Source organism: Musca autumnalis, unplaced genomic scaffold, assembly GCF_047663935.1.
Source record: "Musca autumnalis isolate F117 unplaced genomic scaffold, ASM4766393v1 scaffold_5, whole genome shotgun sequence".
Taxonomy (NCBI): Eukaryota; Metazoa; Arthropoda; class Insecta; order Diptera; family Muscidae; genus Musca; species Musca autumnalis.
Window position 1 is genome coordinate 115,922,852 of NW_027412088.1, and position 25,881 is coordinate 115,948,732.

Here is a 25,881-nt window from a genome sequence, read left to right on the forward strand (position 1 = left end):
TTAAGTGCATCGACAGTACAACCCAAATAAAAAATGGAAAAGTGGGATGTATGCCAACCATCAATAGGCTTCTTTCTCCGTTAGATCCCCATCAACCCCCAACATTTCGTGAGGATCCGATCAAAATTTCGTAGTGTGATTGCACAAAAATGGAAAAACGGATGCATTACCGACTATTGCGATATCTCTGTTGTTTGACCACCTATGACAATCTACTTCACATCGTTGTAAAGGTGATATTTTCTACTTTCCTTGCCAGGTTTTGCTTCCGATATACCTCCTACAGAAGAGAGATATTAACTTTGAATAAAACGTTGGTCTTTTTTCCAAATATTTTTTTCACATTCCGACCCCTGAATAATATCCGACCATTATCAAAAATCAAAAGGTTTTTTTCCTCTGTGGGACCCAAAGTTTCGTGACGATCCAATTAAAATTGCGACCTGTAGCGTGATTTCCAAAAAAGTGAAAAAATGGGATGTATTACCGACTATTGCGATATCTCCGTTATGTGGATACCTACGCCAACCTGCTTTCCATCATCGTAATGATGGAATTTTTTACTTTCATTGTCAGTCTTTGCTTTTGGAAGGTCCCGAACCAAAGCTGTGATATTCGTCATTATTATTAAAATCGCAAAAATGAAAAGTTGTGTTCTATTAGCGGCTATTGCGATATCTTCGTTGTTTGACTACCTACGACAACCTACGTCACATCGTTGCAAAGTAGATATTTTGATATACCCCTTTTAGAAGCGGAGATATTCGGTTTGAAATAAAACGTTGACTTTTTCTCCAAATACGTTTTTTGCCCATTCCGACCCCTGAATTATATACGACCATCACCAAAATCAATAGGCTTCTTTCTCTGTAGGATCCCCATTGCCCCCAAAATTTCGTGACGATCCGATCAAAATTGCGACCTGTAGCGTGATTACAAAAAAATGAAAAAATCGGATGTATTACCGACTATTGCGATGTCACCTACGCCGACCTAGTTTACATCATTGTAAAGATGGGATTTTCTACTTTCATAGCCAGGCTTTGCTTTTGGAAAGTCCCCAACCAAAGCTGTGATATTCGTCATAATAATTAAAATCGCAAAAATGAAAATTTGGGTTTTATTTGCGACTATTGTGATATCTTCGTTGTTTGATCACCTACGAGAACCTACTTTACATCATTAGAAAGGTGATATTTTCTACTTTTATTGTCAGGTTTTGCTTTTGGTATACCCCGTATAGAAGCTGAGATATTCGCTTTGGAAAAAAACGTTGTCTTTTTATCCACATAAGTTTTTTGCCCATTCCGACCCCTAAATATTATCCGACCATCACCAAAATCAATAGGCTTCTTCCCCTCCGGGACCCCCATCAACATCCAAAATTTCGTGACGATCCGATCAAAATTGCGACCTGTAGCGTGATTACAAGGTTTAGATGGACAGACGGACGGACTGACGGACGGACACACATACCCAGATCGACTCAGCTCGTCGAGACATTCATTTTGGTATATATAAGTATGGGTATACGACCATTATTTCGATGCGTTACAAACTTTTTGGCCAAAACCAACTTATAATACCCTCCCCACATAGTGGTGTAGGGTATAAAAAGCTTTTGAAAAAAGTACCTCTAGTTGGATCACCCTTTATAACACTGCAAAGTAAATTGGACGTTATACCTTATTTTATTTGTATTATTTTTTTATGAAATCGTTCTCGCAGTCTGCCAGATTTAAGTTTTGTTGCAGAAAAAAAAGTTTCTAAAATTTTCACCACTTTTCCACATTTCCCTCAAACAGCGAGCAAGCAAAAAGCTGCAACATAGTAATATTGATATTTCTTCCAGCTTTTTGACGTTTCTGCCACATTTCGCACAAATTTTATTTATGGTGTTATACGATAAAATCATCAATTACCTTGAAATTGCAATTGTTCCCCTTTTGTAATATGTATACAAATTTCAAAAATTATTTCCATCTATGAATAAAAAATCTGTACATTTTCAAGCACGAAAGCAATAAATTTAAACAATTTTACATGACTTTTGAAAACAAATTCATTCCAATGTGCATCTTTGTATGTACATGTTCTATTACAAATGACCATTTTTCCAAAGGTGCTCGTTTTTAATAAATTTGATAGTAATTATTTAATAAAACAAACACCCATTTCTGAAACTTTATTTTAATAAATCCTAAACATTTTGTAACAATAAAATATTAAAACCTATAAACAGTTTACATATATACCTTAACAAATGCCACTGAATTACGCCAAAACTACATACATACATACATATTTATGTACATTCATTAATACATTTTGAAAGTTGGTTCGCTCACTGTGTGTTGTTTGTTATTCATGCAAACACTTGTAACAAAACGCCAAACTGGAATCAGAAGCTTAACTTGATCTGTAAACAACACACAGCGTTAATCAAAAGTGAAGAATTTTTATCATCCACGGTAAAAAGCCGGTCTTCTTAAAACCCAAAAAACACACAATAGCTAAACTAATGATGGAGAATTGTTCCATTTCTCCCAACTCTCTCCATTTCTTTGAGGTACTTTATCTTTTCTCTTTCTTAAGCTCTGAAAAACTTATGAATGGGATGGCTCTTAGCGTCTGCGCCACTTATATATATCAAGTATTAACTAACAAACACACATACATGTACGAGCGTTATTGTTTTTACCCGTTTCTTGGTACTCTCTTTCTTGGTTTCTTTGACCATTTCTTTTCTTCCGTTGATCTTGGTTCTGTTTGTTAGCACTATAAGACACATTGTATATCTTGGCCATTTAAAAGCCTCTCCCTCTCTTGGCGCTGCACTTTCCTCTGCCAGTAGTATTGGTATTTAGTTGGCTTATATGACATACATTTGTGTGTAGCGTTGTAACAAGTTGTCTAGTTGTAAGCCGACTCATGCTGCTCGCTTGGGTCAATGGGGGACAAGAAAGAAAAAAGCAAAGGAGGAAGAACGGTGATGACAAACGGCAACAGTAGCTTTCAAGACTTTTCGTTTTTGGCCTGATGCACAAAGATACTACCAACTGAAGAGTGTTTAAAAATCTTTTAGACTACAAACTAGGCGTCTCAGTACGTTATTTACTCTGCAAGCGTTTGGTTCGTACCATCGGATAAAATGACACAGAACTCCCTGTTGTCTTTTGTGATCGAGTAAAGATTTCTGCTATATGAAAGGATATTTTCACAGTGCTAGAATTACTAAGCGATTAAGAGAAGAGAAATAAAAAACGAAGTGCCATGAAATGTAGCAATAGATGTGAAAAGAAAAAAATAAATCGCCAAAATTTTTTCACAAAAATTGCTGTTAAATTGTTTGAATGAATAAATCTGAATTTGCATTGATTTTTTGATTCGTGGAAAATAAAATAAATATAAAACTCATTCAAACGTAGCGCGCCAATACAAGTGTAACGCCACAACATATGACAATTTGCATACAACAATATTGAAACAAAAAACAATAGTATCGGAAATAATCGTTCTGCAGCAAAAAAAAATCTTTACAAATTTATGAATATTTATAAAAACTAATACATTTTCATTGAAACCCATAAAAAAGTGCACAACAGGTAAGCATTACGTTTGTACATCAGTGTGTTAGCCAAATTCAGTGTACATGTTCAAAGTACAGAATTGAAAATAAGCATCATCATCATCATCGCGACTGAATCAGTGGTATCATTCATTCGCCTCATTGACGCATGCATTAGATTACAATGAAACTGATTCAATTTCAAACGCCACTTCCTTTGATTGCTCTATGAATTCATTTTGTTATCCTTTTCGGTGTTTTTTTTATTCTTTACTAAACCGATAACAGAAACAAAATATTGACTTTATTCTGAAAAGCGATTACAATAGAAATATTTGACAATAACAAAATGGGAAATAAAACAAACAACAGAATACATACATATCTATGTCCATACATACATATGTACATATTTATGGACTAATTTCGAACAATCCAAAATCATAATTAGAAAAAAAAAAAACTAAATGAAATGTGTCCGGAAGAGATTTCAAAAATCTCTGTAAAGCCAAACACGATTATTACACTTTATAAAATATTTTATGACTTTATATTATTGTAGAAAACAAAATAAAAAGGATTCAAATATAAAATGAGGATAACAGATTTCATACCTTATCATGTTACTACTTATGCGATAAATAATTAATGTGAATCGCGAAAAACGGTTTACAGCACTGACAATAAATAAATGTTAGCCTTTTTTCGAAAGACACTTTTGTAATATAAAATACTTGGAAATAATACAAAGTAATACCAAATTCAAATAAATATATGACGGAGGATCTAGCGATCTTTGTTTCCCTAGTAATTTGTGTGGGGCCATAGTGCATTTTCACGAAAATTTTCTAAATGCCACAATTATGGTCCGATCGATGTAAAACTTTACCAGTTCATTATTGTGGCTACCAAAAATTTTGAAAACCGGATTTTTCAGGAGAGATATAAAACGAATAATTTTTGATACGTCAGTGGTTGGGTAAACCACTATAAACCACCAAATGATAACAACAGTGAAAATCATTAGAACTTCTTAAATTAGAATTTTTCATAAATAACATTAAAAAGTTGGCTCTGAGTGGGTTTGGTGTATCAAGAAAAAAAATTTGGCGAAAAAAAATTTTGCATTTTCACAAGAATAAAAAAACGAAATAATTTTCATTCCGAATTTACCAAGGCTTTTCTTCTGATTTCATATAAATTCAGAACGAAATGCCGGAACAAACATTCAAATTCCTTCCAAACGTAAGCCCTTTTAACTTGTTAAATTTAAAGGGGAACAAGTAGTAAAACTTTCGATGAAATTTGATGAAATTGACTTTAACTTTGGCATTTCTTAACATCCTGATATTTTCAGACAAATCCCGTAATACAGACAACTTCTGCATTCGTAATTCAGTTTTGTGCTTGTAGAAAATGAATGTCAAATAATAGAAAAAAACTTTCTAAGAATACATTGAAAAGTTTGTGAAAATATTTAAAAGATTGTAATAACACATTTTATGTTTCCCACCATTTTATTGTTAAATGTTAAAGAGTAAAAAACTGTTTAGCATAAAAAGACTAGATACAGGCCCAGCAAATAAAATGATTTTGGGTAAATAACAAGATCATCAAATAATTATTTTTCATGCTATACATTCTGTTCTCTCTGGGCACTAAGGTCTTGAATACTTACACATAATCTTTCGTCAGTTTCTACATTTAAAAATTGTCAATTGAAGATTTTTATATAACGACACAACAATTTAAAAAAGTGTATAAATGCAAAAATAATTAAAAAAAATAAAAATAAATATCATAAAGCTCCTTAATACTAGTAATCACAGACTGTTTAATAAGACTAAATTATTGATAATGTACATATTGCTTTGGTGTTATCTTTATCTTCCTTTCTGTTTATTGCACTTTCCATTTTCTGTTGTATTCTTAAGCTCTCTAGAGTAAAACTCTTATTTTCTATCTTCTCTTTAGTTATCAACTCCATTGAACATCTTTCAAATAAATTATACATTTTTCCAAAACAAATGCCAGTCGATAAAAACGTGGCGAGACTGATTATGTTCGTGCGTTAGCAATTTCTATTTTTTCTACGACCTTTAATTTATCTTGTGCCAACTTTTCATGTTGATATCTCTAAAACTCAATGAGGTACAGCTTACTTTTTAGGAGGTTGACATAAATCAACAAAACAGTTTTTTTTAAGTTTTTGAAGCACTAACACGCTTCAAACCATGCTTGATCTTGCACAGAAATTTATCACTGATCCATGCTAGCTATTCGTAAAATATATAAAATATTGTCCCAGTAGATGTTTTATTTTTGGTACAATAATTTTTTTTCAAATTTAAATCGCCAACTTAAAACGCATTTTTCTCGAAACTGCATTTTTTTGAGATGTGTAACTCTTTGAGTAAATGAGCGATAAGTTCATATATAATATAAACATACATGAATATGTATCTTATACGAATTTCCTTTATTTACTTGTAATTTAACATTATTGCTATTGTTCTTTGTGTCGGATATATCCTATTGTTTCTCCAAATGGACAACCTGTTCTTGGAATGACTTGCAGCAATTAATAAATAATTATAGATAAAGAGCAGAAGAAGAGCATTCGAAATCAAAATTCCAATTGTAGATTACTCGAATAATTGATAAAGGTTGATAGAAACAGTGCTCTTCTACATTGTTTATTTCCGTACTATCATCATCATCGTCATTTACTGCATTGTATTCATTCTCGAATGTTGAGAGTTTAAAAAGTGTACGCTGAATTTTATTACATCAAAAATAATGATGGAATTCGTGTGAAGCGGAGCTATATGTACATTCATATGAAAGTAGAGTTAATGTACAAGAGGTAGAATGTATGTGTGCGTTTCTGGGGAAATGGATGGATGCACTTATGATGGCAAGCGACGCATGATGGTACAAACAGAACAAAACGGTATTAATAGTTTTTCATCATATAACAACAATTGGAACGGGGAACTCTTACACGGAAGCATACAGAAATACATATGCACGTACATACGAACGTATTTTGTACAGAAATGTTGAATTAGAACTGAAAATCTGTACTACTTACGTGCACAAAAAACCCATGATTCCAATTTTATTTACCTTTCTTGCTATAAAAAGAGTACAGCTGTTGTACTTGATATGCAGTGTTGGACTTATTATTGGAAACAATGTTTCGACATATGTACATATGTTCATACTTACTGGTCATTAGTACATTAAATATTTCTTACTTCATATTTTCAATGACATTTAATGGCTGTTTCACTAAGACGATTAGAATTCAAATTTCTTGAAACTAATACCAAACTTTTGTGTTTTTGAAAACAATTTGATTCATTTTTTTTTTTTTTTGAAAATTTTGCCTATTAGGCGAAGGTCATTTTTTATTAATTTTTTTAATTAATTTCTCGTTAGAGACGAGCTTACTGACCAAGATGCTTTTTGAAAAAGGAAAGCCGACGATACGAACCCACACAATCACCACTGTGTGACATGCATGTTTCGCCTTTGGTTTAGGAAGGCTCCTCAGACACATCGACTGTGGGGCGGCTTCGCTATCCTCTAACTTATTTCCTCTTTCAAATGCAAGTTGTTTTTTTACAAAGTTGAATTTTTTGTTCAAATCTTTGTATGGCTTTCATGACAAACGCTTAGCGTAACCTTTGAAAGTTATGAGTTTGGTTCTGAACACTAACACGCCGTGACAACACTTTTTTCCATGTGTTTTTCAAGGACGTGGGTTCGAACCCCAGCCTGGCTCAAGCTGATTTTTATTTTTATTTGAAAATTTTGCCTATTAGGCGAAGGTCATTTTTTATTAATTTTTTTAATTAATTTCTCGTTAGAGACGAGCTTACTGACCAAGATGCTTTTTGAAAAAGGAAAGCCGACAATACGAACCCACACAATCACCACTGTGTGACATGCATGTTTCGCCTTTGGTTTAGGAAGGCTCCTCAGACACATCGACTGTGGGGCGGCTTCGCTATCCTCTAACTTATTTCCTCTTTCAAATGCAAGTTGTTTTTTTACAAAGTTGAATTTTTTGTTCAAATCTTTGTATGGCTTTCATGACAAACGCTTAGCGTAACCTTTGAAAGTTATGAGTTTGGTTCTGAACACTAACACGCCGTGACAACACTTTTTTCCATGTGTTTTTCAAGGACGTGGGTTCGAACCCCAGCCTGGCTCAAGCTGATTTTTATTTTTATTTGAAAATTTTGCCTATTAGGCGAAGGTCATTTTTTATTAATTTTTTTAATTAATTTCTCGTTAGAGACGAGCTTACTGACCAAGATGCTTTTTGAAAAAGGAAAGCCGACGATACGAACCCACACAATCACCACTGTGTGACATGCATGTTTCGCCTTTGGTTTAGGAAGGCTCCTCAGACACATCGACTGTGGGGCGGCTTCGCTATCCTCTAACTTATTTCCTCTTTCAAATGCAAGTTGTTTTTTTACAAAGTTGAATTTTTTGTTCAAATCTTTGTATGGCTGTCATGACAAACGCTTAGCGTAACCTTTGAAAGTTATGAGTTTGGTTCTGAACACTAACACGCCGTGACAACACTTTTTTCCATGTGTTTTTCAAGGACGTGGGTTCGAATGTCACACAGTGGTGATTGTGTGGGTTCGTATCGTCGGCTTTCCTTTTTCAAAAAGCATCTTGGTCAGTAAGCTCGTCTCTAACGAGAAATTAATTAAAAAAATTAATAAAAAATGACCTTCGCCTAATAGGCAAAATTTTCAAATAAAAATAAAAATCAGCTTGAGCCAGGCTGGGGTTCGAACCCACGTCCTTGAAAAACACATGGAAAAAAGTGTTGTCACGGCGTGTTAGTGTTCAGAACCAAACTCATAACTTTCAAAGGTTACGCTAAGCGTTTGTCATGAAAGCCATACAAAGATTTGAACAAAAAATTCAACTTTGTAAAAAAACAACTTGCATTTGAAAGAGGAAATAAGTTAGAGGATAGCGAAGCCGCCCCACAGTCGATGTGTCTGAGGAGCCTTCCTAAACCAAAGGCGAAACATGCATGTCACACAGTGGTGATTGTGTGGGTTCGTATCGTCGGCTTTCCTTTTTCAAAAAGCATCTTGGTCAGTAAGCTCGTCTCTAATGATTCATTTTTGTTTTAATCAAACAGAAATTGTGTACAATAACAGGAGTTTATGTATGTCGACCGAGAGGTGGAAAAAATCATTTTCTGTTCATGTAAACACTTTCGAAACCAAAATCAATGCGATTGACAAGCCATACGAAATAACACATAAACGTAGACTTTTCCAATCTACTCGCAATGCTATAGACTGCTGAATTTAACATTAGGATGTCATAGGATGGGGTCCATTGTCCCCCACTGCATTACTAGTAACCACTCAATTTGATAGTCGTGTGAAAGGCAATTGTCTCTTCATTGCATTACCAGTAACCAGTCAATTCGATAGTCTTGGGAAGATATAGGCTATTTTGTGTGCCATTTTTGGGTGTAAAGTAACTAGGATCAATGAGTAACTAGTTACATAACTATGTCAAAGTAGACAATTGCTATTTATTGAAGAACTGGGCATTGATGGAACAGAGTTGTACAAATGTACATTCAAATTAGAAGTATTTCGTATAGTATACGTATCGGCAGTGGAACGATAGTTTGCGAAATACATGAACGCTTTTTAAGAAGGTTTTCGTACGACATACATAAACATGCTGTTAGAGAAATTGGCCGTAAGCTCAGCTTTTAATTGTAAAATTATATATTTATATCTATACAAAATCAAATAGCGTGGAGTGGGTAATATATTGTTCATAAGCAGAAAATGAATTGGAAAACAAAGACCAAGCGGGAATAATTATGGTACGTATGTTTTGTGACATCTTCTTTTCATTTTGTGATATCAAAAATATATTTTATACCGTTAGAAGACAACTACTGAAGAATATAAATCCCAATAATTTGCATGAAAAAGCAATTGTAAATGTCAATATATTCGTATTATGAAATATGTAAGGGATGGGGCGCCTACGCCATGATAGGGGTGTAGTGGATTAATATCAGAAATTTGTCATGTTTAACATAAATTCTTTATGCCACAGATATACTACACAATATTGTGAAGTTAAGATCGAGTATTATGCTAAATATATCTGATTTGAGTAATATTATGATTTTTGTATCTAAATTCAGGGTACCTACTTCGTTAAGTACTAGAATCTGTTTCTTTTTGTGAATTTTAGAATCATTTTTGATTGTCCAATAGAAAACAATAATGTTGATATTTAAGCACTAAGTATGGTAAATTACTATTTTAGATTCTGTTGGTTAATGTCCCATATCGATGGCGAAGCTGTCCCATTGATGGGGAGGCTTCGCCACTTTTTATACGTTTTGTAAATTCTCAAAAAAAAAACAAAAATATTAATAACAACAAAATTATAACCATTTATATATCAAAACTTATAGTCAAGATATGCTAATATTTTCCTAAAAATAATATTTAAAAGAACTTTAACATTTTGAAGAAACCCTATGTTACCATATATCATGTGACAACCCTAAATATTCTACACTTAAAATAGCTTGCAAAATAATTCAAATCAAATCTGCCAAATTTTTGACAAATGATTGTCCTACAAACATGCCAGAAGGTAAAAGGGAAACTTCTCTCATATCATTGAGTGCTCCCCGATTCATATTAGCTCAATTCTATGTGACCTAATATTGTTGCCTAAATACGTTTCTTAAGATACCACTTGTAGGGAAGTTATACATGGCTGAAATACTCAGGAAATGTCTCCAATATTACACTGGGTGGTATTTTGATGTTGGCTGTCTAGCCTGGGAATCGAAGCCGGCCAATCAGTATGCAAGGCGGGGTGTACATTAGGGTTATGACTATTTACAAACTGATATCCCTGTATCATATTTTGCGAGTTTTTACCTAAGATTAGATAAAATGTAAATACAAAGACCTTCCGTACAAAATCGTTTGAAAATTTTAGAAATTTTTTTGAAGTCACTTACTGTAATGTTGTAAATGAAAAAAGCTTTGGAGCCCCACGAAATAACAAAAATTACAACCTTATCTTTCTTACAAATTCATCTTCATCATATCATTAGAACATTTTCTTTAACATATTTGTTTAAGTAAAATTAGGTATTTTTGCAATTATTTATTCAATGCTTCAAAAATAAGAAAATGAAAAGCTCGATATACAAATCAATTATATATATCACGAATATTGTCAATTATTTCATATTCCATTTCAGAAAAAAAGGATAATTTTTTTTCGCGCTACATCAACGATTTTTGATATGTAGGTTAAGAAAAAAATTCGCAGTACGAATCTGGTCGCGAGCCAATTTTTGGTTGTTGCGGACAATAGTTATGGCGCTTTTATTTCGCTTTCTAAGAAAGAAAATATTATAAAAACGCTAATTATTTTAATGAGCACAATTGTTACAAAAAAGCTCTCTCGAAGTGACTTCAACGAGTAGATTGCATAATACCTGCAAAATGTTACACAGAATTCGCGGAATGTACATAAAATTGATACATTATTGAATATAAGTCAACTTTTTTCAAAATGAAGGCCCATTTAGTGGTCATAAAATTACATAAAAATTTTTTGTGTATCAAAACTTCACGGCGAATCAAATGAGACTACAATCATACAGATTGGTGTTATAGTTTCGATGTTACAGCAAAAATAAGCACAGATTTTGGTCAAAAAAGTAATTTTTTGTTTGAAAAATATTTTTTTCCATGCATTATGTAGTAGAAAATATTGTAAAAATCTATAGGAATACTTCCTTCATTTTGCTTAAATCTCCCAATAAAATAGACGGATTTTGCTTTATTGACATTCGTATTAAAGCTTTCCCATTAGGGAAGGTAATTGGGTTGATAAGGATATATCTCGAAGCTTCTGAAATGGAAATAGAGGTCAAATAACCCATTTTAATTTATATGCATTTTAAAATACGTGTAAATCGCGTAATTATCAAAATCATTTTGTCCGCATGTGATTTTCATGTACAGCAAGACCATATCTTTTAATTTGTAAATATTTTTCGAAATTTAATTTGGAGGCTAGGATGTAGCATCGGCTGCATCTTAGCACTAAAAAACCTATAAAATATCGCTAATTTGCGCAAAGTGCATACACCTTTTGTCCGCATCCGATTTCAGTGTCCACCATAAAAATCTACATCGATATATATCTATTTCAAGGCGATCAATCAAGAACCGTGGATGTAGCATCACACACTATTTTTTGGGATAAAATGAATGTAGCTCCCTTATCAGTGAAGTTTTCAAATCTCTGTTTCCGCTAAAACGAAGATGCTGTATTAGTTGTTTCATTGCAGTGGAAACGAACCGCAGAAAACGCGATAAAATACGCGATATTTCCAAAAACAATTTTAGGTGATTTTTCTACTTTGGATTTTCTTGTAACTCGCGTTTTAGTGGATGGATTTTCACGGAGAACGATTTATTAGATCCGGAACGTAAAAAACTAAAATGTGCAATCAAGTACGAGGAAATCGAATGACAATTGTAAAAATTAGGCCCGAATAATATGATTTTTAGAAAAATATTCACACAAAATTTCGTCATTTCGATACATATTTCTGTGGAGCTGCGGAGGCTACATTCACGATATACGTATCAAAAAGCTCAGAATCGCAAGTACTATAATCCTATTAAAGCCTTTTTGAAAAATCTGTTTGCGGAAAGCGACTAGAAGAAAATGTCAAAAAACACTGTAAATTTGGCTTCAAAATGTCAGCGTCATTTAATGGTAGACGCAGATGAAATTTTGAAAAGTTATACATTAGTGAGATTATCCTTATTTAGTTGGCTTCTACTTTTATGTTGACAGGAAAATCGTGAGAAGTGTGGTTTGCTCACAAATCGAGAGAAAACAAAAAAACACACGTTGGCTTCAACCCATTTTTACCCATTTTTTAACATAAATATAGCCACAGCTTCCACGCAAATTAACTTTTGAGGCCAATATTTTTTGCCACGTCCGAAAACATTTCATTTTATCCATAAACATTTAATTTGTATAATATACAATCACAAGTCGCGTGTTCTAAAAGGGCAAACCTTGGCTTCAGCTATGTTAAATTTTCAAAAATATTGGTGATATACACTCCACGTCAGTAGAATAGAACACCTACATTTTTGTTAATGTTAGCTTATTTATCCCAAAACGAATGAATCTGCGTTTTCAATCTTGTGGGGATGTAAAGTCGATAATGTTCCATATCAAACACAGAAAAAATTATGTTTCTAGTTCTTCGCGAAATGATTTTCTGATCATTTTTCCGATAGTACTATGAAAAATAGGCATTTATTTTTGGTCATCAGGATAGAACAGCCACTTTACTTTCGCGAATTTTTGAGATATTAAAGCCGAATTTTCTTTCAGTCGATAAAGCAAGGCTTTCTAATCATTTTTCACCAAAGAAAACCTATAAATTATTCCGCGGACACCGAAATAACAGCGTTAAAGGGTTTAAATTGACAGATATTGGAAACATCTCGGAATATCAATAGGAGTCGCGCAATTATGTCATATTTCTTCACAATAAGATAGAATATGACACAGACAACCTCGACGGATACAATCGAGTGCTTCGGATGCTGATAAGATGGAATATTTTTAAAATATTTATGAAAAAGATCAAAATTTCTTAAAAAACCATGATGATTTGTTCAAAAAAATGGATTTTCCGCGAACAAGTCTGCCGTTCAAAGGTTTGGAAATATGCTGCAGATTTGAAGGAAGATAATCTGATACGAAAGCAACCGTTATTTTAATACACTGAGGGAAATTTTAGTGCCTTATAAAACAACATACGAAACCTAAAACCTCAATTTCCATGACTGAGCTTTCCCGCGAAAACGGGGCTTTTACATTTGCGATTTCAGTTAAAAAAACTACTAATTCGTAAAATCCGGTATGGAGAGCGTAAACTGGTCCATTTATATTGGAGCATAACACTGTTAGGAACAGTCGCGGACACCGAAATAAGAACACATATAAAATTCAAAATCCAAAGGGTGTGTTCAATTTGAAAAATGTGCTAAAATTTCCCTCAGTGTATTAAATAGCGGTTATTTTCATATCAGATTATTTTCCTCTAAATCTGGGGCCTATTTCCAAACCATTAAATGGCAGACATGTTCGCGGAAAAATCATTTTATTGAACAAATCATCATGGTTTTTTAAGAAATTTTGACCTTTTTCATAAATATTTTGAAAATATTCCATCTTATCAGCACCCGAAGCACTCGATTGTATCCGTCGAGGTTGTCTGTGTCATATTCTATCTTATTGTGAAGAAATATGACATAATTGCGCGACTCCTATTGATATTCCGAGATGTTTCCAATATCTGTCAATTTAAACCCTTTAACGCTGTTATTTCGGTGTCCGCGGAATAATTTATAGGTTTTCTTTGGTGAAAAATGATTAGAAAGCCTTGCTTTATCGACTGAAAGAAAATTCGGCTTTAATATCTCAAAAATTCGCGAAAGTAAAGTGGCTGTTCTATCCTGATGACCAAAAATAAATGCCTATTTTTCATAGTACTATCGGAAAAATGATCAGAAAATCATTTCGCGAAGAACTAGAAACATAATTTTTTCTGTGTTTGATATGGAACATTATCGACTTTACATCACCACAAGATTGAAAACGCAGATTCATTCGTTTTGGGATAAATAAGCTAACATTAACAAAAATGTAGGTGTTCTATTCTACTGACGTGGAGTGTATACTAAATCGAATGCAAAAAATCTCAATACTTCAATATTTTGTAAAATATAATTTTTATAACTTTCGTAGTTTTCTTGGAAAAAATCATGAAAAATGGCATTGGGCTTTACAGGTGGGAGTCACCCCTTAATGAACTTTCTACCGATATTGCAGTTCAAAAACTATGTACCATAAAAAGGATATATACTCGCATCAACGTTGTTAACATTTTTATATTTTTTAAAAACGTAAATTTCCCCAAAATATATACAAAAAATTATGTCTATATAAAGTTTTTTTTTCCCACCAGAAATATTTAGAAGAGGAATGTCGCTTCATTCCGTATATACGTAAATATAAAATTATATAATGACAAAATAATTATAACAAAAAATTAATATTCAACAAATTTACGCATTCTGTATTCCGGGTCGATTTTTCACAAAAAATATACGAGCCGTTCGCACAAGAAACATTTTTCACATTTGTGTCGTTTAAGATAATTATTTGTTAATCTATGCATTCACAACATAATAAAAAATCCAATAGGTTTCTTATATCGCCATGTTTAGGAAATTTGTTCCATAAAAAAGGACTTTTAAACAGATACACGTAGAAACAAAGGTAGTAGTAAAAAGCCAACAAATATTTGGAAGACTTCAAGATTCGCATTTTTATGTACAGGTCTTAGTAAAAGACTTTATGTAGCTAATATTGTTGTAATGAAAAGCCGCATACATGAATTTTTATTTTCAGCAGTTGCAATCACATTTAGTCGTTCTATCGTACCATTCTTTTGAGTATTCTTTTCTAAAAAGTCATTAGAAAGCAGAAATCTTTTTTTTTGTAATTATAAGTGATTGTATATGATTAGGCCGCAAATGGATGATCTTTTTGTATCCCTTTTGTTTAACCGTTCAACGATTTAACAACGTCCACATTTCAAGTGGTCAGAATGTTATGTCTAATGGCGTGCTAGAGCAAACGTAAAGGCCAGCTGGACATCTAATATTCAAACTTCAAGGCAACTAGTTATTGTTTCCTTTCTTTCTATTCATCTATCTCGTTCTTTCCTGTCTACTGTCTTTTTGTTGTACTTTGAACTTGTTTTCTTCTTGGTGCACTTGTTCTACTTGTTACTTTTTTAGCGGCAATGTACTACTACGTACATATATGATGCCGTTTTCTGCTTGTATAGTTTTTCTTTACAACACTTGTTCTTTGCCAACAGACGCCGCTGTTGCTATTTGCTTTTTGAAGTTACAGATTTTCCTTGTGTCATCTATGGTCAGAAGTAAGATACTGTGTTGGTTTGGTTTGTTTAGTGTTTACGCCTGAATTACATGACCATATGTGACAAAAAAGTGTAGTGTCCTTGCTGTTGACTAACTTTGAAACGAACGGCATTTAATTAAGGGCGTTTTTTTTTTTGTCTTTTTTGAATTTTAACTTTGACAGTTTATGCTATTTTCTAGAAAATTTCTAAATCTTAACCAACAAATTAGTACACAGTAAGTACACTTCTGTGGAGAATGGGTAAAAGTTGTTAAAGCATTTATATGAATATATGGTATGTAGAAGCAATTGAATATGGTATGTTCCGACTATATTTTTATTTCCAAATACTTATTATACACGTAGGGTATTAACACAGGTCGTCGATAATTACTCTATCCTATAACTGGTTCTGCCATTTACTCAAAAAAAAAAACTGGTAACAAATGTACAGACATGAATGTGTGCCGGTATATGCGGATGTTTGACCATAGCTGTTAGTTGAGTTCTGGTGAATGTTGTTCTGTGTAATGTTGCCGCTTCTTTCTCTTCCCCTCGGGTTGTTGCTTTTGTAAGTTGCATTTTTGTTATTTTCTTGTATTCATTTACGAGTACGACACGACAATCTTTCTTGTCCATATAAAAACAAACGCAACATCTGTTGCCGTAAAAACTCTTGTTTTTATTCTCTCATCACGACTTGCAGTTGCAGCCATCCCACTGTCGTTTATGTCATTGTGCCTCCATCATCAACGCTAGCAATGAACTCGCAAAAATGCAAGAAATAATTACGGAAAATGTTGCACTACTGAATTCGTTAAATTGGCTAGAAGGAAGAAATAAACAAAAAATTCAGCTGTATAAATTTGAATATTTCAGAATTCAAATGTCCATAAGGTTAAAACGAACAAGGGATGATATTATTACTTACATATTTACATGGGACATTTTGGAGCATGTCTGTCGTTCCAGCGGACCATACAAATAAATATATACAGTTAGGCAAGAAATGTATTACAAAGAGCAAAATTGTAGAAAATTTCATATTTATTGTTAGTTTGTAGCAACAAATTATGTAAAAATTATATGGTTTTTTGTTTTGTGAACATCTTTTGTTATTGGTCTTCAAAACAATATTCCGTCAAAATAGGCAAATCTTATTTGCGATTTATAACAAATACAGACTAAAATAAGAATTACATACTACTTTGAAGTGTCAATAAATGTATTTGTAACGGGAAAAGCAGTACTATGAAACTAATAATTTTTGCAAATTTTTGTAGTCATTACGAATTTTTATGACTTTTGCGGCCAATAATGGTCTAACAGTATTCAATTGAAAAAAGATATTTGCACAAAAAACCGTATAGTTTTTATATAATTTGTTGCTACAAACTAACAATAAATATGAAATTTTCTACAATTTTGTTCTTTGTAATACATTTCTTGCCTAACTTTATACAGTGAGCGTAAAAAACGTGTATAAATCACAAAAAATGTTTAATTCCATTATTACATCGACATAGGGATATTATACATATAAAATGTAAATGTAATGTGCAGCAATACGTCGTTCCCCAATTTCTAGTACACATTTTTTGAAAAAAAAAAACATATTAATTTGGATTGGATTTTGTCTTTTCAGATCCAGTTTACATTTAATGACCTCATCTAAACCGGTCTAAAACTATTTTTTTTGCATTGCAAGGGTCTTAACTTCTGAAACGAATAAGAATTTTGCCTTGTAGTATTTATTAATATTGTAGCCCTAAAGTAGTAAAACTTAAATGTCGAACAGACCACTTAGAAAAACTCCATCTACCGTATCAAAATCGGTAAAATTTAGAAAATTCTACATAATTTCTGGAATTCTGGTCAGCAGCAACTAAACCATTGGGAGTATGCAAAAATGTTATATTATATGCTCAGCAATTCTTCAGAACATTCTGAAACTCTAAAATGCTCATTTCACATTGTTTAGGCGATATTTTATATCGCCCAACGACAAAAATCAAAAAATTGATGTCATCGTTTTAAAAATTTAAAGATGCAAATAGCTTCAAAACATTCCAAATTTTTCGAAACTCAACTCATTTTTTTCCATTTTTCGCGGTTCTTAAGGAGAAAAAGCCTCACAAACATGACTAATTTTGAAGAAAAAATGTATTTAAAATGAGAAAAAAATAGTTATATTCTAAGCGAATTTATGAAACAAAGGACTACTCTTAACGCCTTAACTAAAGTTGAAACATTTAGTAAATTGTCTAAGCTTAATTTTTCTAATTATGAAAATTCCCGTAAATTGCAAGGGTTGCCAAATATTTTGGTTATAATATTGTTCAAAATGAAAATATTTAATATAGATGTATGGATTTCCTTAAAGTTTTAGTTATTTTCCAAAACTTCGCAAGAATTGCCACTAGTACCAAATTGTAGGCTAGCGCCTGTAGATTTCAAAACTGTATAGACTTTTTGCGGAAATTCGCAGTTTTGGCAGTTATGACCAAAAGTTTAACTCCCTTTTTTAGTTGCTTGAATTTTAGTTTAAATAGTTATTGCATTTTTAAATTGTTTTTATTATCCTTTCTTACATTTATGTTCAATATAATGTTTTTGTACTATTAGAGATTTCTATTGTCATGGTAACTTAGAGCCGTATTGAAAACTCGTGAAAGAAAAAGACAAAGTTTTGGGTATATTCACTTTCTCAAATAATTTTTCTTTTTTGGGACACCCTAATGTTGGGCCACGCCAAAACGTGGAGATTTTCCCTGCACTGAGAACTAAAAATACATTATTACAGGTAATAACAGTCAATACGGGACGACAAGAAGGCAAGTATGTCCAAGATGATTTCGGAGGCAGAGGACGCTGCAGCAGTGGGGAACATGAAGGACCTTTTTAAAATTACAAGGAAAATCGCAGGCTCGCAAATAAAACAAACTCTACCGGTGAAAAGCATAGAAGGGAAGCTTTTAACACAAGTTGACGAGCAACTAAAGAGATGAAGACAACACTTTATGGGAGTACTAAATGTGTACAGAGAAGATACCGTAGTAACCAACAACGACACTACACCAGTTCTTCCCATCGAAACCCAACCGCCGTCGAAAGAAGAAATTGTTGATGCCATTAAATCGTTAAAAAATGGAAAAGCTGCGGGAACTGACAACATTTCCGCTGAAATTTTAAAATGTGACCCCGTATTCTTCGGAAACATTCTACATCCACTTTTTCAACAGATTTGGAATACCGAAGTTTTCCCAAAAGATTGGTTAAAGGGTATAATTATTAAAATCCCAAAGAAAGGTGACGTCACAAACTGCAATAACTGGAGAGGTATTACTATACTGTGTATAATAATGAAAGTTTTCATGAAAATACTGCTGGAGCGCATCGTCAAACAAGTTGACGACAAATTGCGACCAGAAAAAGCTGGATTTAGAAGCGGACACTCTTGCGTCGATCAAACCAATACCCTACGGATCATTATCGAACAATCAATTGAAATGCGTTCCCCTTTGTACATTCTTTTTGTCGATTATGAGAAGGCTTTTGATTCCATACATCGAGAATGCATTTGGGCAGAACTAAAAAACCTGGGGATGCCACAAAAAATAATTTCGATTATACGTAGCAGCTACGACAATTTCGAATGTACAGTTATGCACGAGGGTAAAATGTCAGAACCCTTTAATACAATCTCGGGTGTTAGGCAAGGATGCCTTCTGTCACCTTTGCTCTTCTTGGTTGTGATCGATGCCGTAGCGAGTCGTGCCTACCATGAAAAACCTAGAGGTATTGTGTGGGATCCACTAAAACCTAACGAAAGGTTGGAATCTCTGGATTACGCTGACGACAAATGCGAACTCTCGCATAGGCTTTGCGATATGCAGCAAAAACTAAATGATCTTGCGAGAGAATCCAGTAAAGTGGGTCTTAAAATCAACACGGCAAAGACCAAAGAAATGAGAATAAACTCGACATCCACGGAACAACTAAACCTCTTTGATGCATGTGTAGAACGAGTACAGGAGTTCACATACCTTGGAACCTGCATCTCCGAAGATGGCGGTGCCATAAAAGACATTGAAACCCGTATTGGCAAAGCCCTCGAATCATTTACACAATTGCGGAATGTGTGGAATGCGAATACTTATAGCACCCGGACGAAAATTAAAATTTTTAAGGCTTGTGTTCTCTCTGTATTATTATATGGCTGCGAAACATGGTTTGTGACAGAGAACATACAGAGGAAACTGCGTGCGTTCGTTAATAGGTGCCTACGTAGAATTTTACGTATTTTTTGGCCAAACAGAATATCTAACGAACATCTGTGGAGGAAAGCAAATATGGTTGACATAAATATCGAAATCCGTAGAAGAAAATTTGGCTGGATTGGCCACACACTGCGAAAAACACCAGAAGAAGTATGCAACCGTGCATTAGTCTACAACCCTCAAGGAAGCCGAAAAAGGGGTAGACCGAAAACAACATGGAGAAGGTCAACGATATCAGAAATTAACTCTATGTCCCACAGTCTTGGAAGATCCTATAATAACATTGCAGAACTGAGTGAAGTAGCTACAAACCGGCAGAGATGGAGACAATTTATAGACAGCCTATGCCCAGTATAGAGGCAGCTCGTAATCAGAAGACGGCGAGCAAGGCGTTATATATACAGGTAATTCTGCTGCACCGAAAAAGGATGGTAACCCTATATGGAGGCTGTACTCAAAAGTGGACCAATATAAAATTTCTTTATAAGGTAGTGTTCTGAACTCTGAGTTCATTATTAAAACCTATTCGGTTCGAATATTTGGTTGACATCTGCTCAAATAAATCGATATATAAATCATATGGGGAGTTAACTAAATCATGGACTAATACTGACAATTTTTCGTAGGGATGCTTACTATGCAATAATAACTCCTGGTTGAACAATGTCTTGGTAACAGTAAAATACTTAAATTCAAGATGATTCGTTACATAGGAACCACGCGAAATCTTGGACGTAGGACTGCATTATTTTTGTTAGAGTGTTTTTTTAGGCCACGAGGACCTATTGATAAAAATTTTAGTTCGATATATTATCTAGAAGTATTTTTGTCACACCTTCCCATGTAAGTGCCACCACTGTGCACTGTTCACATTGGCAGTTTATTCCCATATTTTCGATTTCTCTGCATTGTTGATATACATATGTAATTATCAAATTGTCACTGAAAAATATACTTGAAAAAACGTGATAGAGTTGTGTATTTCATTTCGAATATTATTCTCAAAGAAAACACTACGAAAATATAAAATTTTTGGAGATATGTATTTATGGTTATAAATGTCGATGCAATAAATACAGTTTTTCGAGCTAATTAATTTCCAAAATATTTTCTTAATTTTCTTCTGCAGAGGTAAAAAAATCGAATTGGTTTCAGAGATATAGCCCCGATTTGTTATAAAAAGTCAGTATTTAGCCATGTTTAGATGAGTCTATAATATCATAGCTTGATCTCACAAAACAAAACCCAACTAGCGGTTTTGTCGTTTGGGTTTGTATTTTCCTACAATCTATAGCAGAGGGTTGTTTGCACACGATTGCCTTTAAAATGTTGAAAATCACTGTAGCCACATACATATGTTCACATTTAACTTCAGTAGTGGGATTCAGTAACTATCGTTGGCTTTTCGACAAAAAAAAAACGCTTAAATAAAAACGGAAAATGGTGAATTAAAAGTATAAATAAAAGCTTACAGCACTGGTTGTGTCGATAAGTCTTAACGATAAGAAAAATGTCTTTAATTAGTGATATTATAAATAAACTAAAACATCCCTTTGTCGATAACTATCGGTAAATAGTTACACAGCCACACAACAGGAAATAATTTCCAACAGCGTTAAGTAAAACATTAATTTCGTTATTTAAGAAATTTTTATATACATATGTAACACCTATAAACCAAACCGATATTGCACATTATCGAACACCCATTCGATCCCACAAAAAAATATACAGTAACTCTGGATTATAAACGAATAATATTTACAATAGTCTGTACATGATGCCACAAAACTGTAAATACAATGGTAGATGCCATCACACCATTGGTTTCGTTTTGTCGGTTTTTTATGGAACTTTTTTAGAAAGTAGTTGGCTATCCTAATAACTATACGGCCATGAAATAGAATAAACATTGTGAAGCGTAGATGTTATTCCAATTGGTTGGTTCTACGTTGTTGCTTTCCTTTTAACAATATACAAGTACAAATACATTTAAAATGACATTAGGGGAGATCAGTGTAAACAAACCATTTATTTTTATAGGAGAATTAAAACGACATCAGCATCGGGAATGTCTTTATGTGTAATATTTGATGTAATAGTGGAAGGTAATAGCATAGGTGTGGGAATTGATAGTCTTGATGTTTCTCTAAAGAGCCTCCGCAGCGTATGTAGCAATACACACTACTATCACAATGTAACCTTCATCTGCACAACTTTACACAAGGAATATTTCTCTGGCCAAATTAGCAAAATTACATTCGTATATCAGACTTTTTGTTCAGAGAAGAATAAAAATCTCTGTATGGCTTTGATATTAATTGTTATTCTGTTTTAAATTTTTCCATGAATAATAGAGTAAATTGGTCAGTTTATTCAACGGTTCAACATTGTTCATAATTACACGATTACAGAAGAATATATAATCAAAATGTTTACCACTTACCACTACCACTATCACAACTTTATACACAATTCGTCATGCTGAAAGTCATCAAATGTTTGCTAAAAACTTTGAACACATCTATTACACGTATTTACAGATTTTACGCTTAAATTGAAAGTCAATAGAAAACTCCTCATGTACCAAACATATTGGTTTTAAGAATTTGCTGAAATTTATAGTTATATTCACATCATGTTTCTGAGGTTTCATTCTACACGAAATCTTCATACTTTCACATGTTCATGTACACAAACGCTCATATATTAGTACATGAACCGATTTTTGCAACCGAAGATGGAGCTTGGATGGACCCAAGTGGTCGGTTGGTTGGTAGGATAACAAGAATTTAAAACATATTGCAGTCGTCAGTTTTGAAAAAGAGAAAAAAACGTTTAAAGATTCATCTTACAAATACTTATATGTGTATTGTATAAATAACACACACACACTCTCACAGAGCCATGGGTTAATTCAGGATGTGTCAGTATTTCTCCGTTCTGGGAGAAGCTGTTGCTTTGGTACTTGTGGCTTAGCTGTTGCAAGTGTAGCTTGCAATATTCTCAACATCAGCAAATAACGCCAAATCACCACCAGTCGATCCAACATGCATCCATTTCTGCTGCGATGCGCACATACATACACATACACATGCTGTTTATTTAATAAATTCAATTTAAGCATTGACCCAATAATGCAAAAAAGGCTTTTATTGTTTTTTTCTTCTATGGCTTTATGAAAGTACGCAAGTGAATGTCTGTCGTTTCGTGAATGTAACTATGTAGTACGTCTTGATGTATATACTCACTCGTACATACATACATATATACAGAAGTTTGAGTTTTATATTAAACACTGTTTTTCTTTTGGTTTTTTTCTGGGTTTTCCATTCAACAAAAATGAAAAATACGCCAATGGGAAAATACCCCAATGCATAATTCTTTGCTCAAGCACAAAGTATATTTCAGTTGGGAATATCGGTGCGCTGGATGCTAAAGAGGTTGTCGGCATCTCAGCGTCATCGGTGTCGGTGATGCAGCCACTGTTACTTAGTGTGTTGTAAGTTCGTCGAAAAAAGTGTGTCAGCAAACGTTGATTTCATTATTAAATATAAGATAAGAAGCGAGTTTGAAAGAAATGGCCACCGATGAGCTACTTAAGAAGTCTTTAGTTATTTTGTCAACTCCGGATAAAAATATTATTTTTAAAAATTAAAAAAAAAAAAAATAGAAAATTGGATTTACTAGGTCAGAGTCATGCGATCTGTAGAAAAATAGTGCGGAGGATGTTAGTTTAATATTTCTCGCTGCTCATGGCATGTCCTACACAACGTAATCTTTCTAACGCGACACTTTAACGATGTCAGTGTCAGTATATAGTTTGTACATCTTGTGGTTCATACTACACCGTCAACGCCGATTGGTCCAAAGATCTTTCAAAGAAATTTTCTTTTAAACATGTAAAAAGCTATTTTACCTCCAAGCGCAAGTGATAATGCCATAGAGAGTTTTTTATTTGGCCTAGAGAGATCCAGCGTTACATGAGAGAACCCTACACGGAGGAAAAAAAGGCCTCTCTAACATATGTATGTTCCAAACATATTTTACAGCAAACATTTATTTTTTGCAACCAGTTCCAAACATAACATATGTTTGGGTCGTGCAAACAAATATATGTTTAAGTGCAAACAAATATTTGTTTGGATTTAATATAAATACAAACCAAAAAGCCACAATACAAACCACACACTTATAAATGGTGGTGTTTTTTCTTTTATTGAAATGCATAGAAATACCAAATGCGAAAGCAACAACAGACGCGAAGGTACATTCACAAAATTCCACATCGCACAAGAAATACTTAACAGACTTCAATAAAAGAAAAACGGAATAGAATAATTTATAAAAAGACGTAAATAATAATGTAGTGCCATTCTTTTAAAAAGAAGAAAACAAAAATATAGAAACATCGTTGTACACTTCTCGTTAGTTGTGAAATAAAACAAATTCTCCTGTCAAAGTTAAAGTCATGAGCGGGAATCGGTATCTGGAATCAAATGATTATATAATGTAACTAATAGGTACATCCATATTTCATATATGTATGTATAAGCAAAATTTATTGGTGTTATTACCAATATTTAATGCGATTTCTTCTTTGTCACACAGCATATTTCAAACAAATAAAATTGAGATATGTTACAAAATGTTGCAAACATATATTTGTTTGGACCCAAACAAATTATGTTTGCATCCAAATTACATAAATTACATCCAATTTGGAAGGAAAACGGCGATAAAAACTTCCAAATACCCGAAATCGTGCCGTACCGTTATAGGGGGCTATTCCAAACGTCCACATACATATGCCCATATTTTTGGTGGAGAACTTTTTTGACCACTAGGAACTCTAAATGCCAATTTGAGCCGAAAACTTTCAAAAACTTCACAACTTCACGGGAGAAATCATTATATGCGGTATATTCCAGAACGTGGACCTATGCCCACACTTTTTGATGGTGAAGTTTCTTGACCACTTCGAACCGTAAATGACAAATTACATTCAATTTTGGAAGGGGAAGACGTCGGTAAAACTTCAAAATGCCTGAAATTGAGCGGTATCGCTATATGTGGGCTATTCCAAAAAGTGGACCTATGTCCACAATTTTCGGAAGAGAAATTTCATGGCCAATAGGAACCCCTAATGCCAAATTATACCCAAATTAAGCCGAAAACGTTGATAAAAATCTATGTGCATAATTTTTGGTGGAGAATATTTCTGACACATCGAACCATAAATTCCAAATTACATCCACTTTGGGCCGAAAACGGTGGTAACCTTCAAACTTTCTTAGTGCACAAAGTTCTATCACCAATATTTTATCCACATACTCCAATCAGTTTGTTCTTCAATTATGTTCTATTCAGATCAATTAAGTTCTTCAATTAAGTTCAATCTATAAATAGCAAGAAAGTTTACTAACGTGCATTGCACACTTGTCAAGTTATGCCGTATGTGTTTTGTTTAAATAACCCTAATAGAAGTAAATATATTGTTTTCTCAAGAATCATTTTTGGTCAATGTCTATAATAGAGTTGTATAGTTCATGTACGAACTACATAGTTCCGAATAGTTGAACGATTCATTGAAAAGAGAGTATGAATTGAATCAGTCGATATAGTTCACTAAACTGGGATCAGTACGATCAACGAGAAAATTTTTAACATAACATATTTTTGGCATACAATGTCGAATTCGTTGCCTATCCAATCTGCCTTCTTTTGTACAGAAAAAAATTAAATAATAAAAAGAAACACACAAAGATCTTATCTTTGTAATCTCAATTTCTACATACACAACATGAGGTTTTTTGATTTTTTAATCACAAATTATTTTCTTGGGGTGTTTTTTTTTAACTTACGGCAAAATTATTCTTTCTTTATGAATTTAATAAAAATATCTAAATTGAAATTTTATGTTATGGTGTAATTTAATTCTGTTGTTATTCCGTT

General features: G+C 33.3%; 1 protein-coding gene across 1 annotated transcript in view; it reads left to right on the forward strand.

Annotated features, from left to right (window-relative positions):
- Positions 1 to 2,889: 2,889 nt before the first annotated feature.
- Positions 2,890 to 25,881, forward strand: part of LOC141405235 (uncharacterized) — a 206,862-nt gene continuing 183,870 nt past the window's right edge. The window contains exon 1 of the mRNA XM_073989332.1: positions 2,890 to 3,605. The gene's annotated coding sequence lies outside the window, so the exon portion shown is untranslated. The remainder of the gene's footprint in view (positions 3,606 to 25,881) is intronic.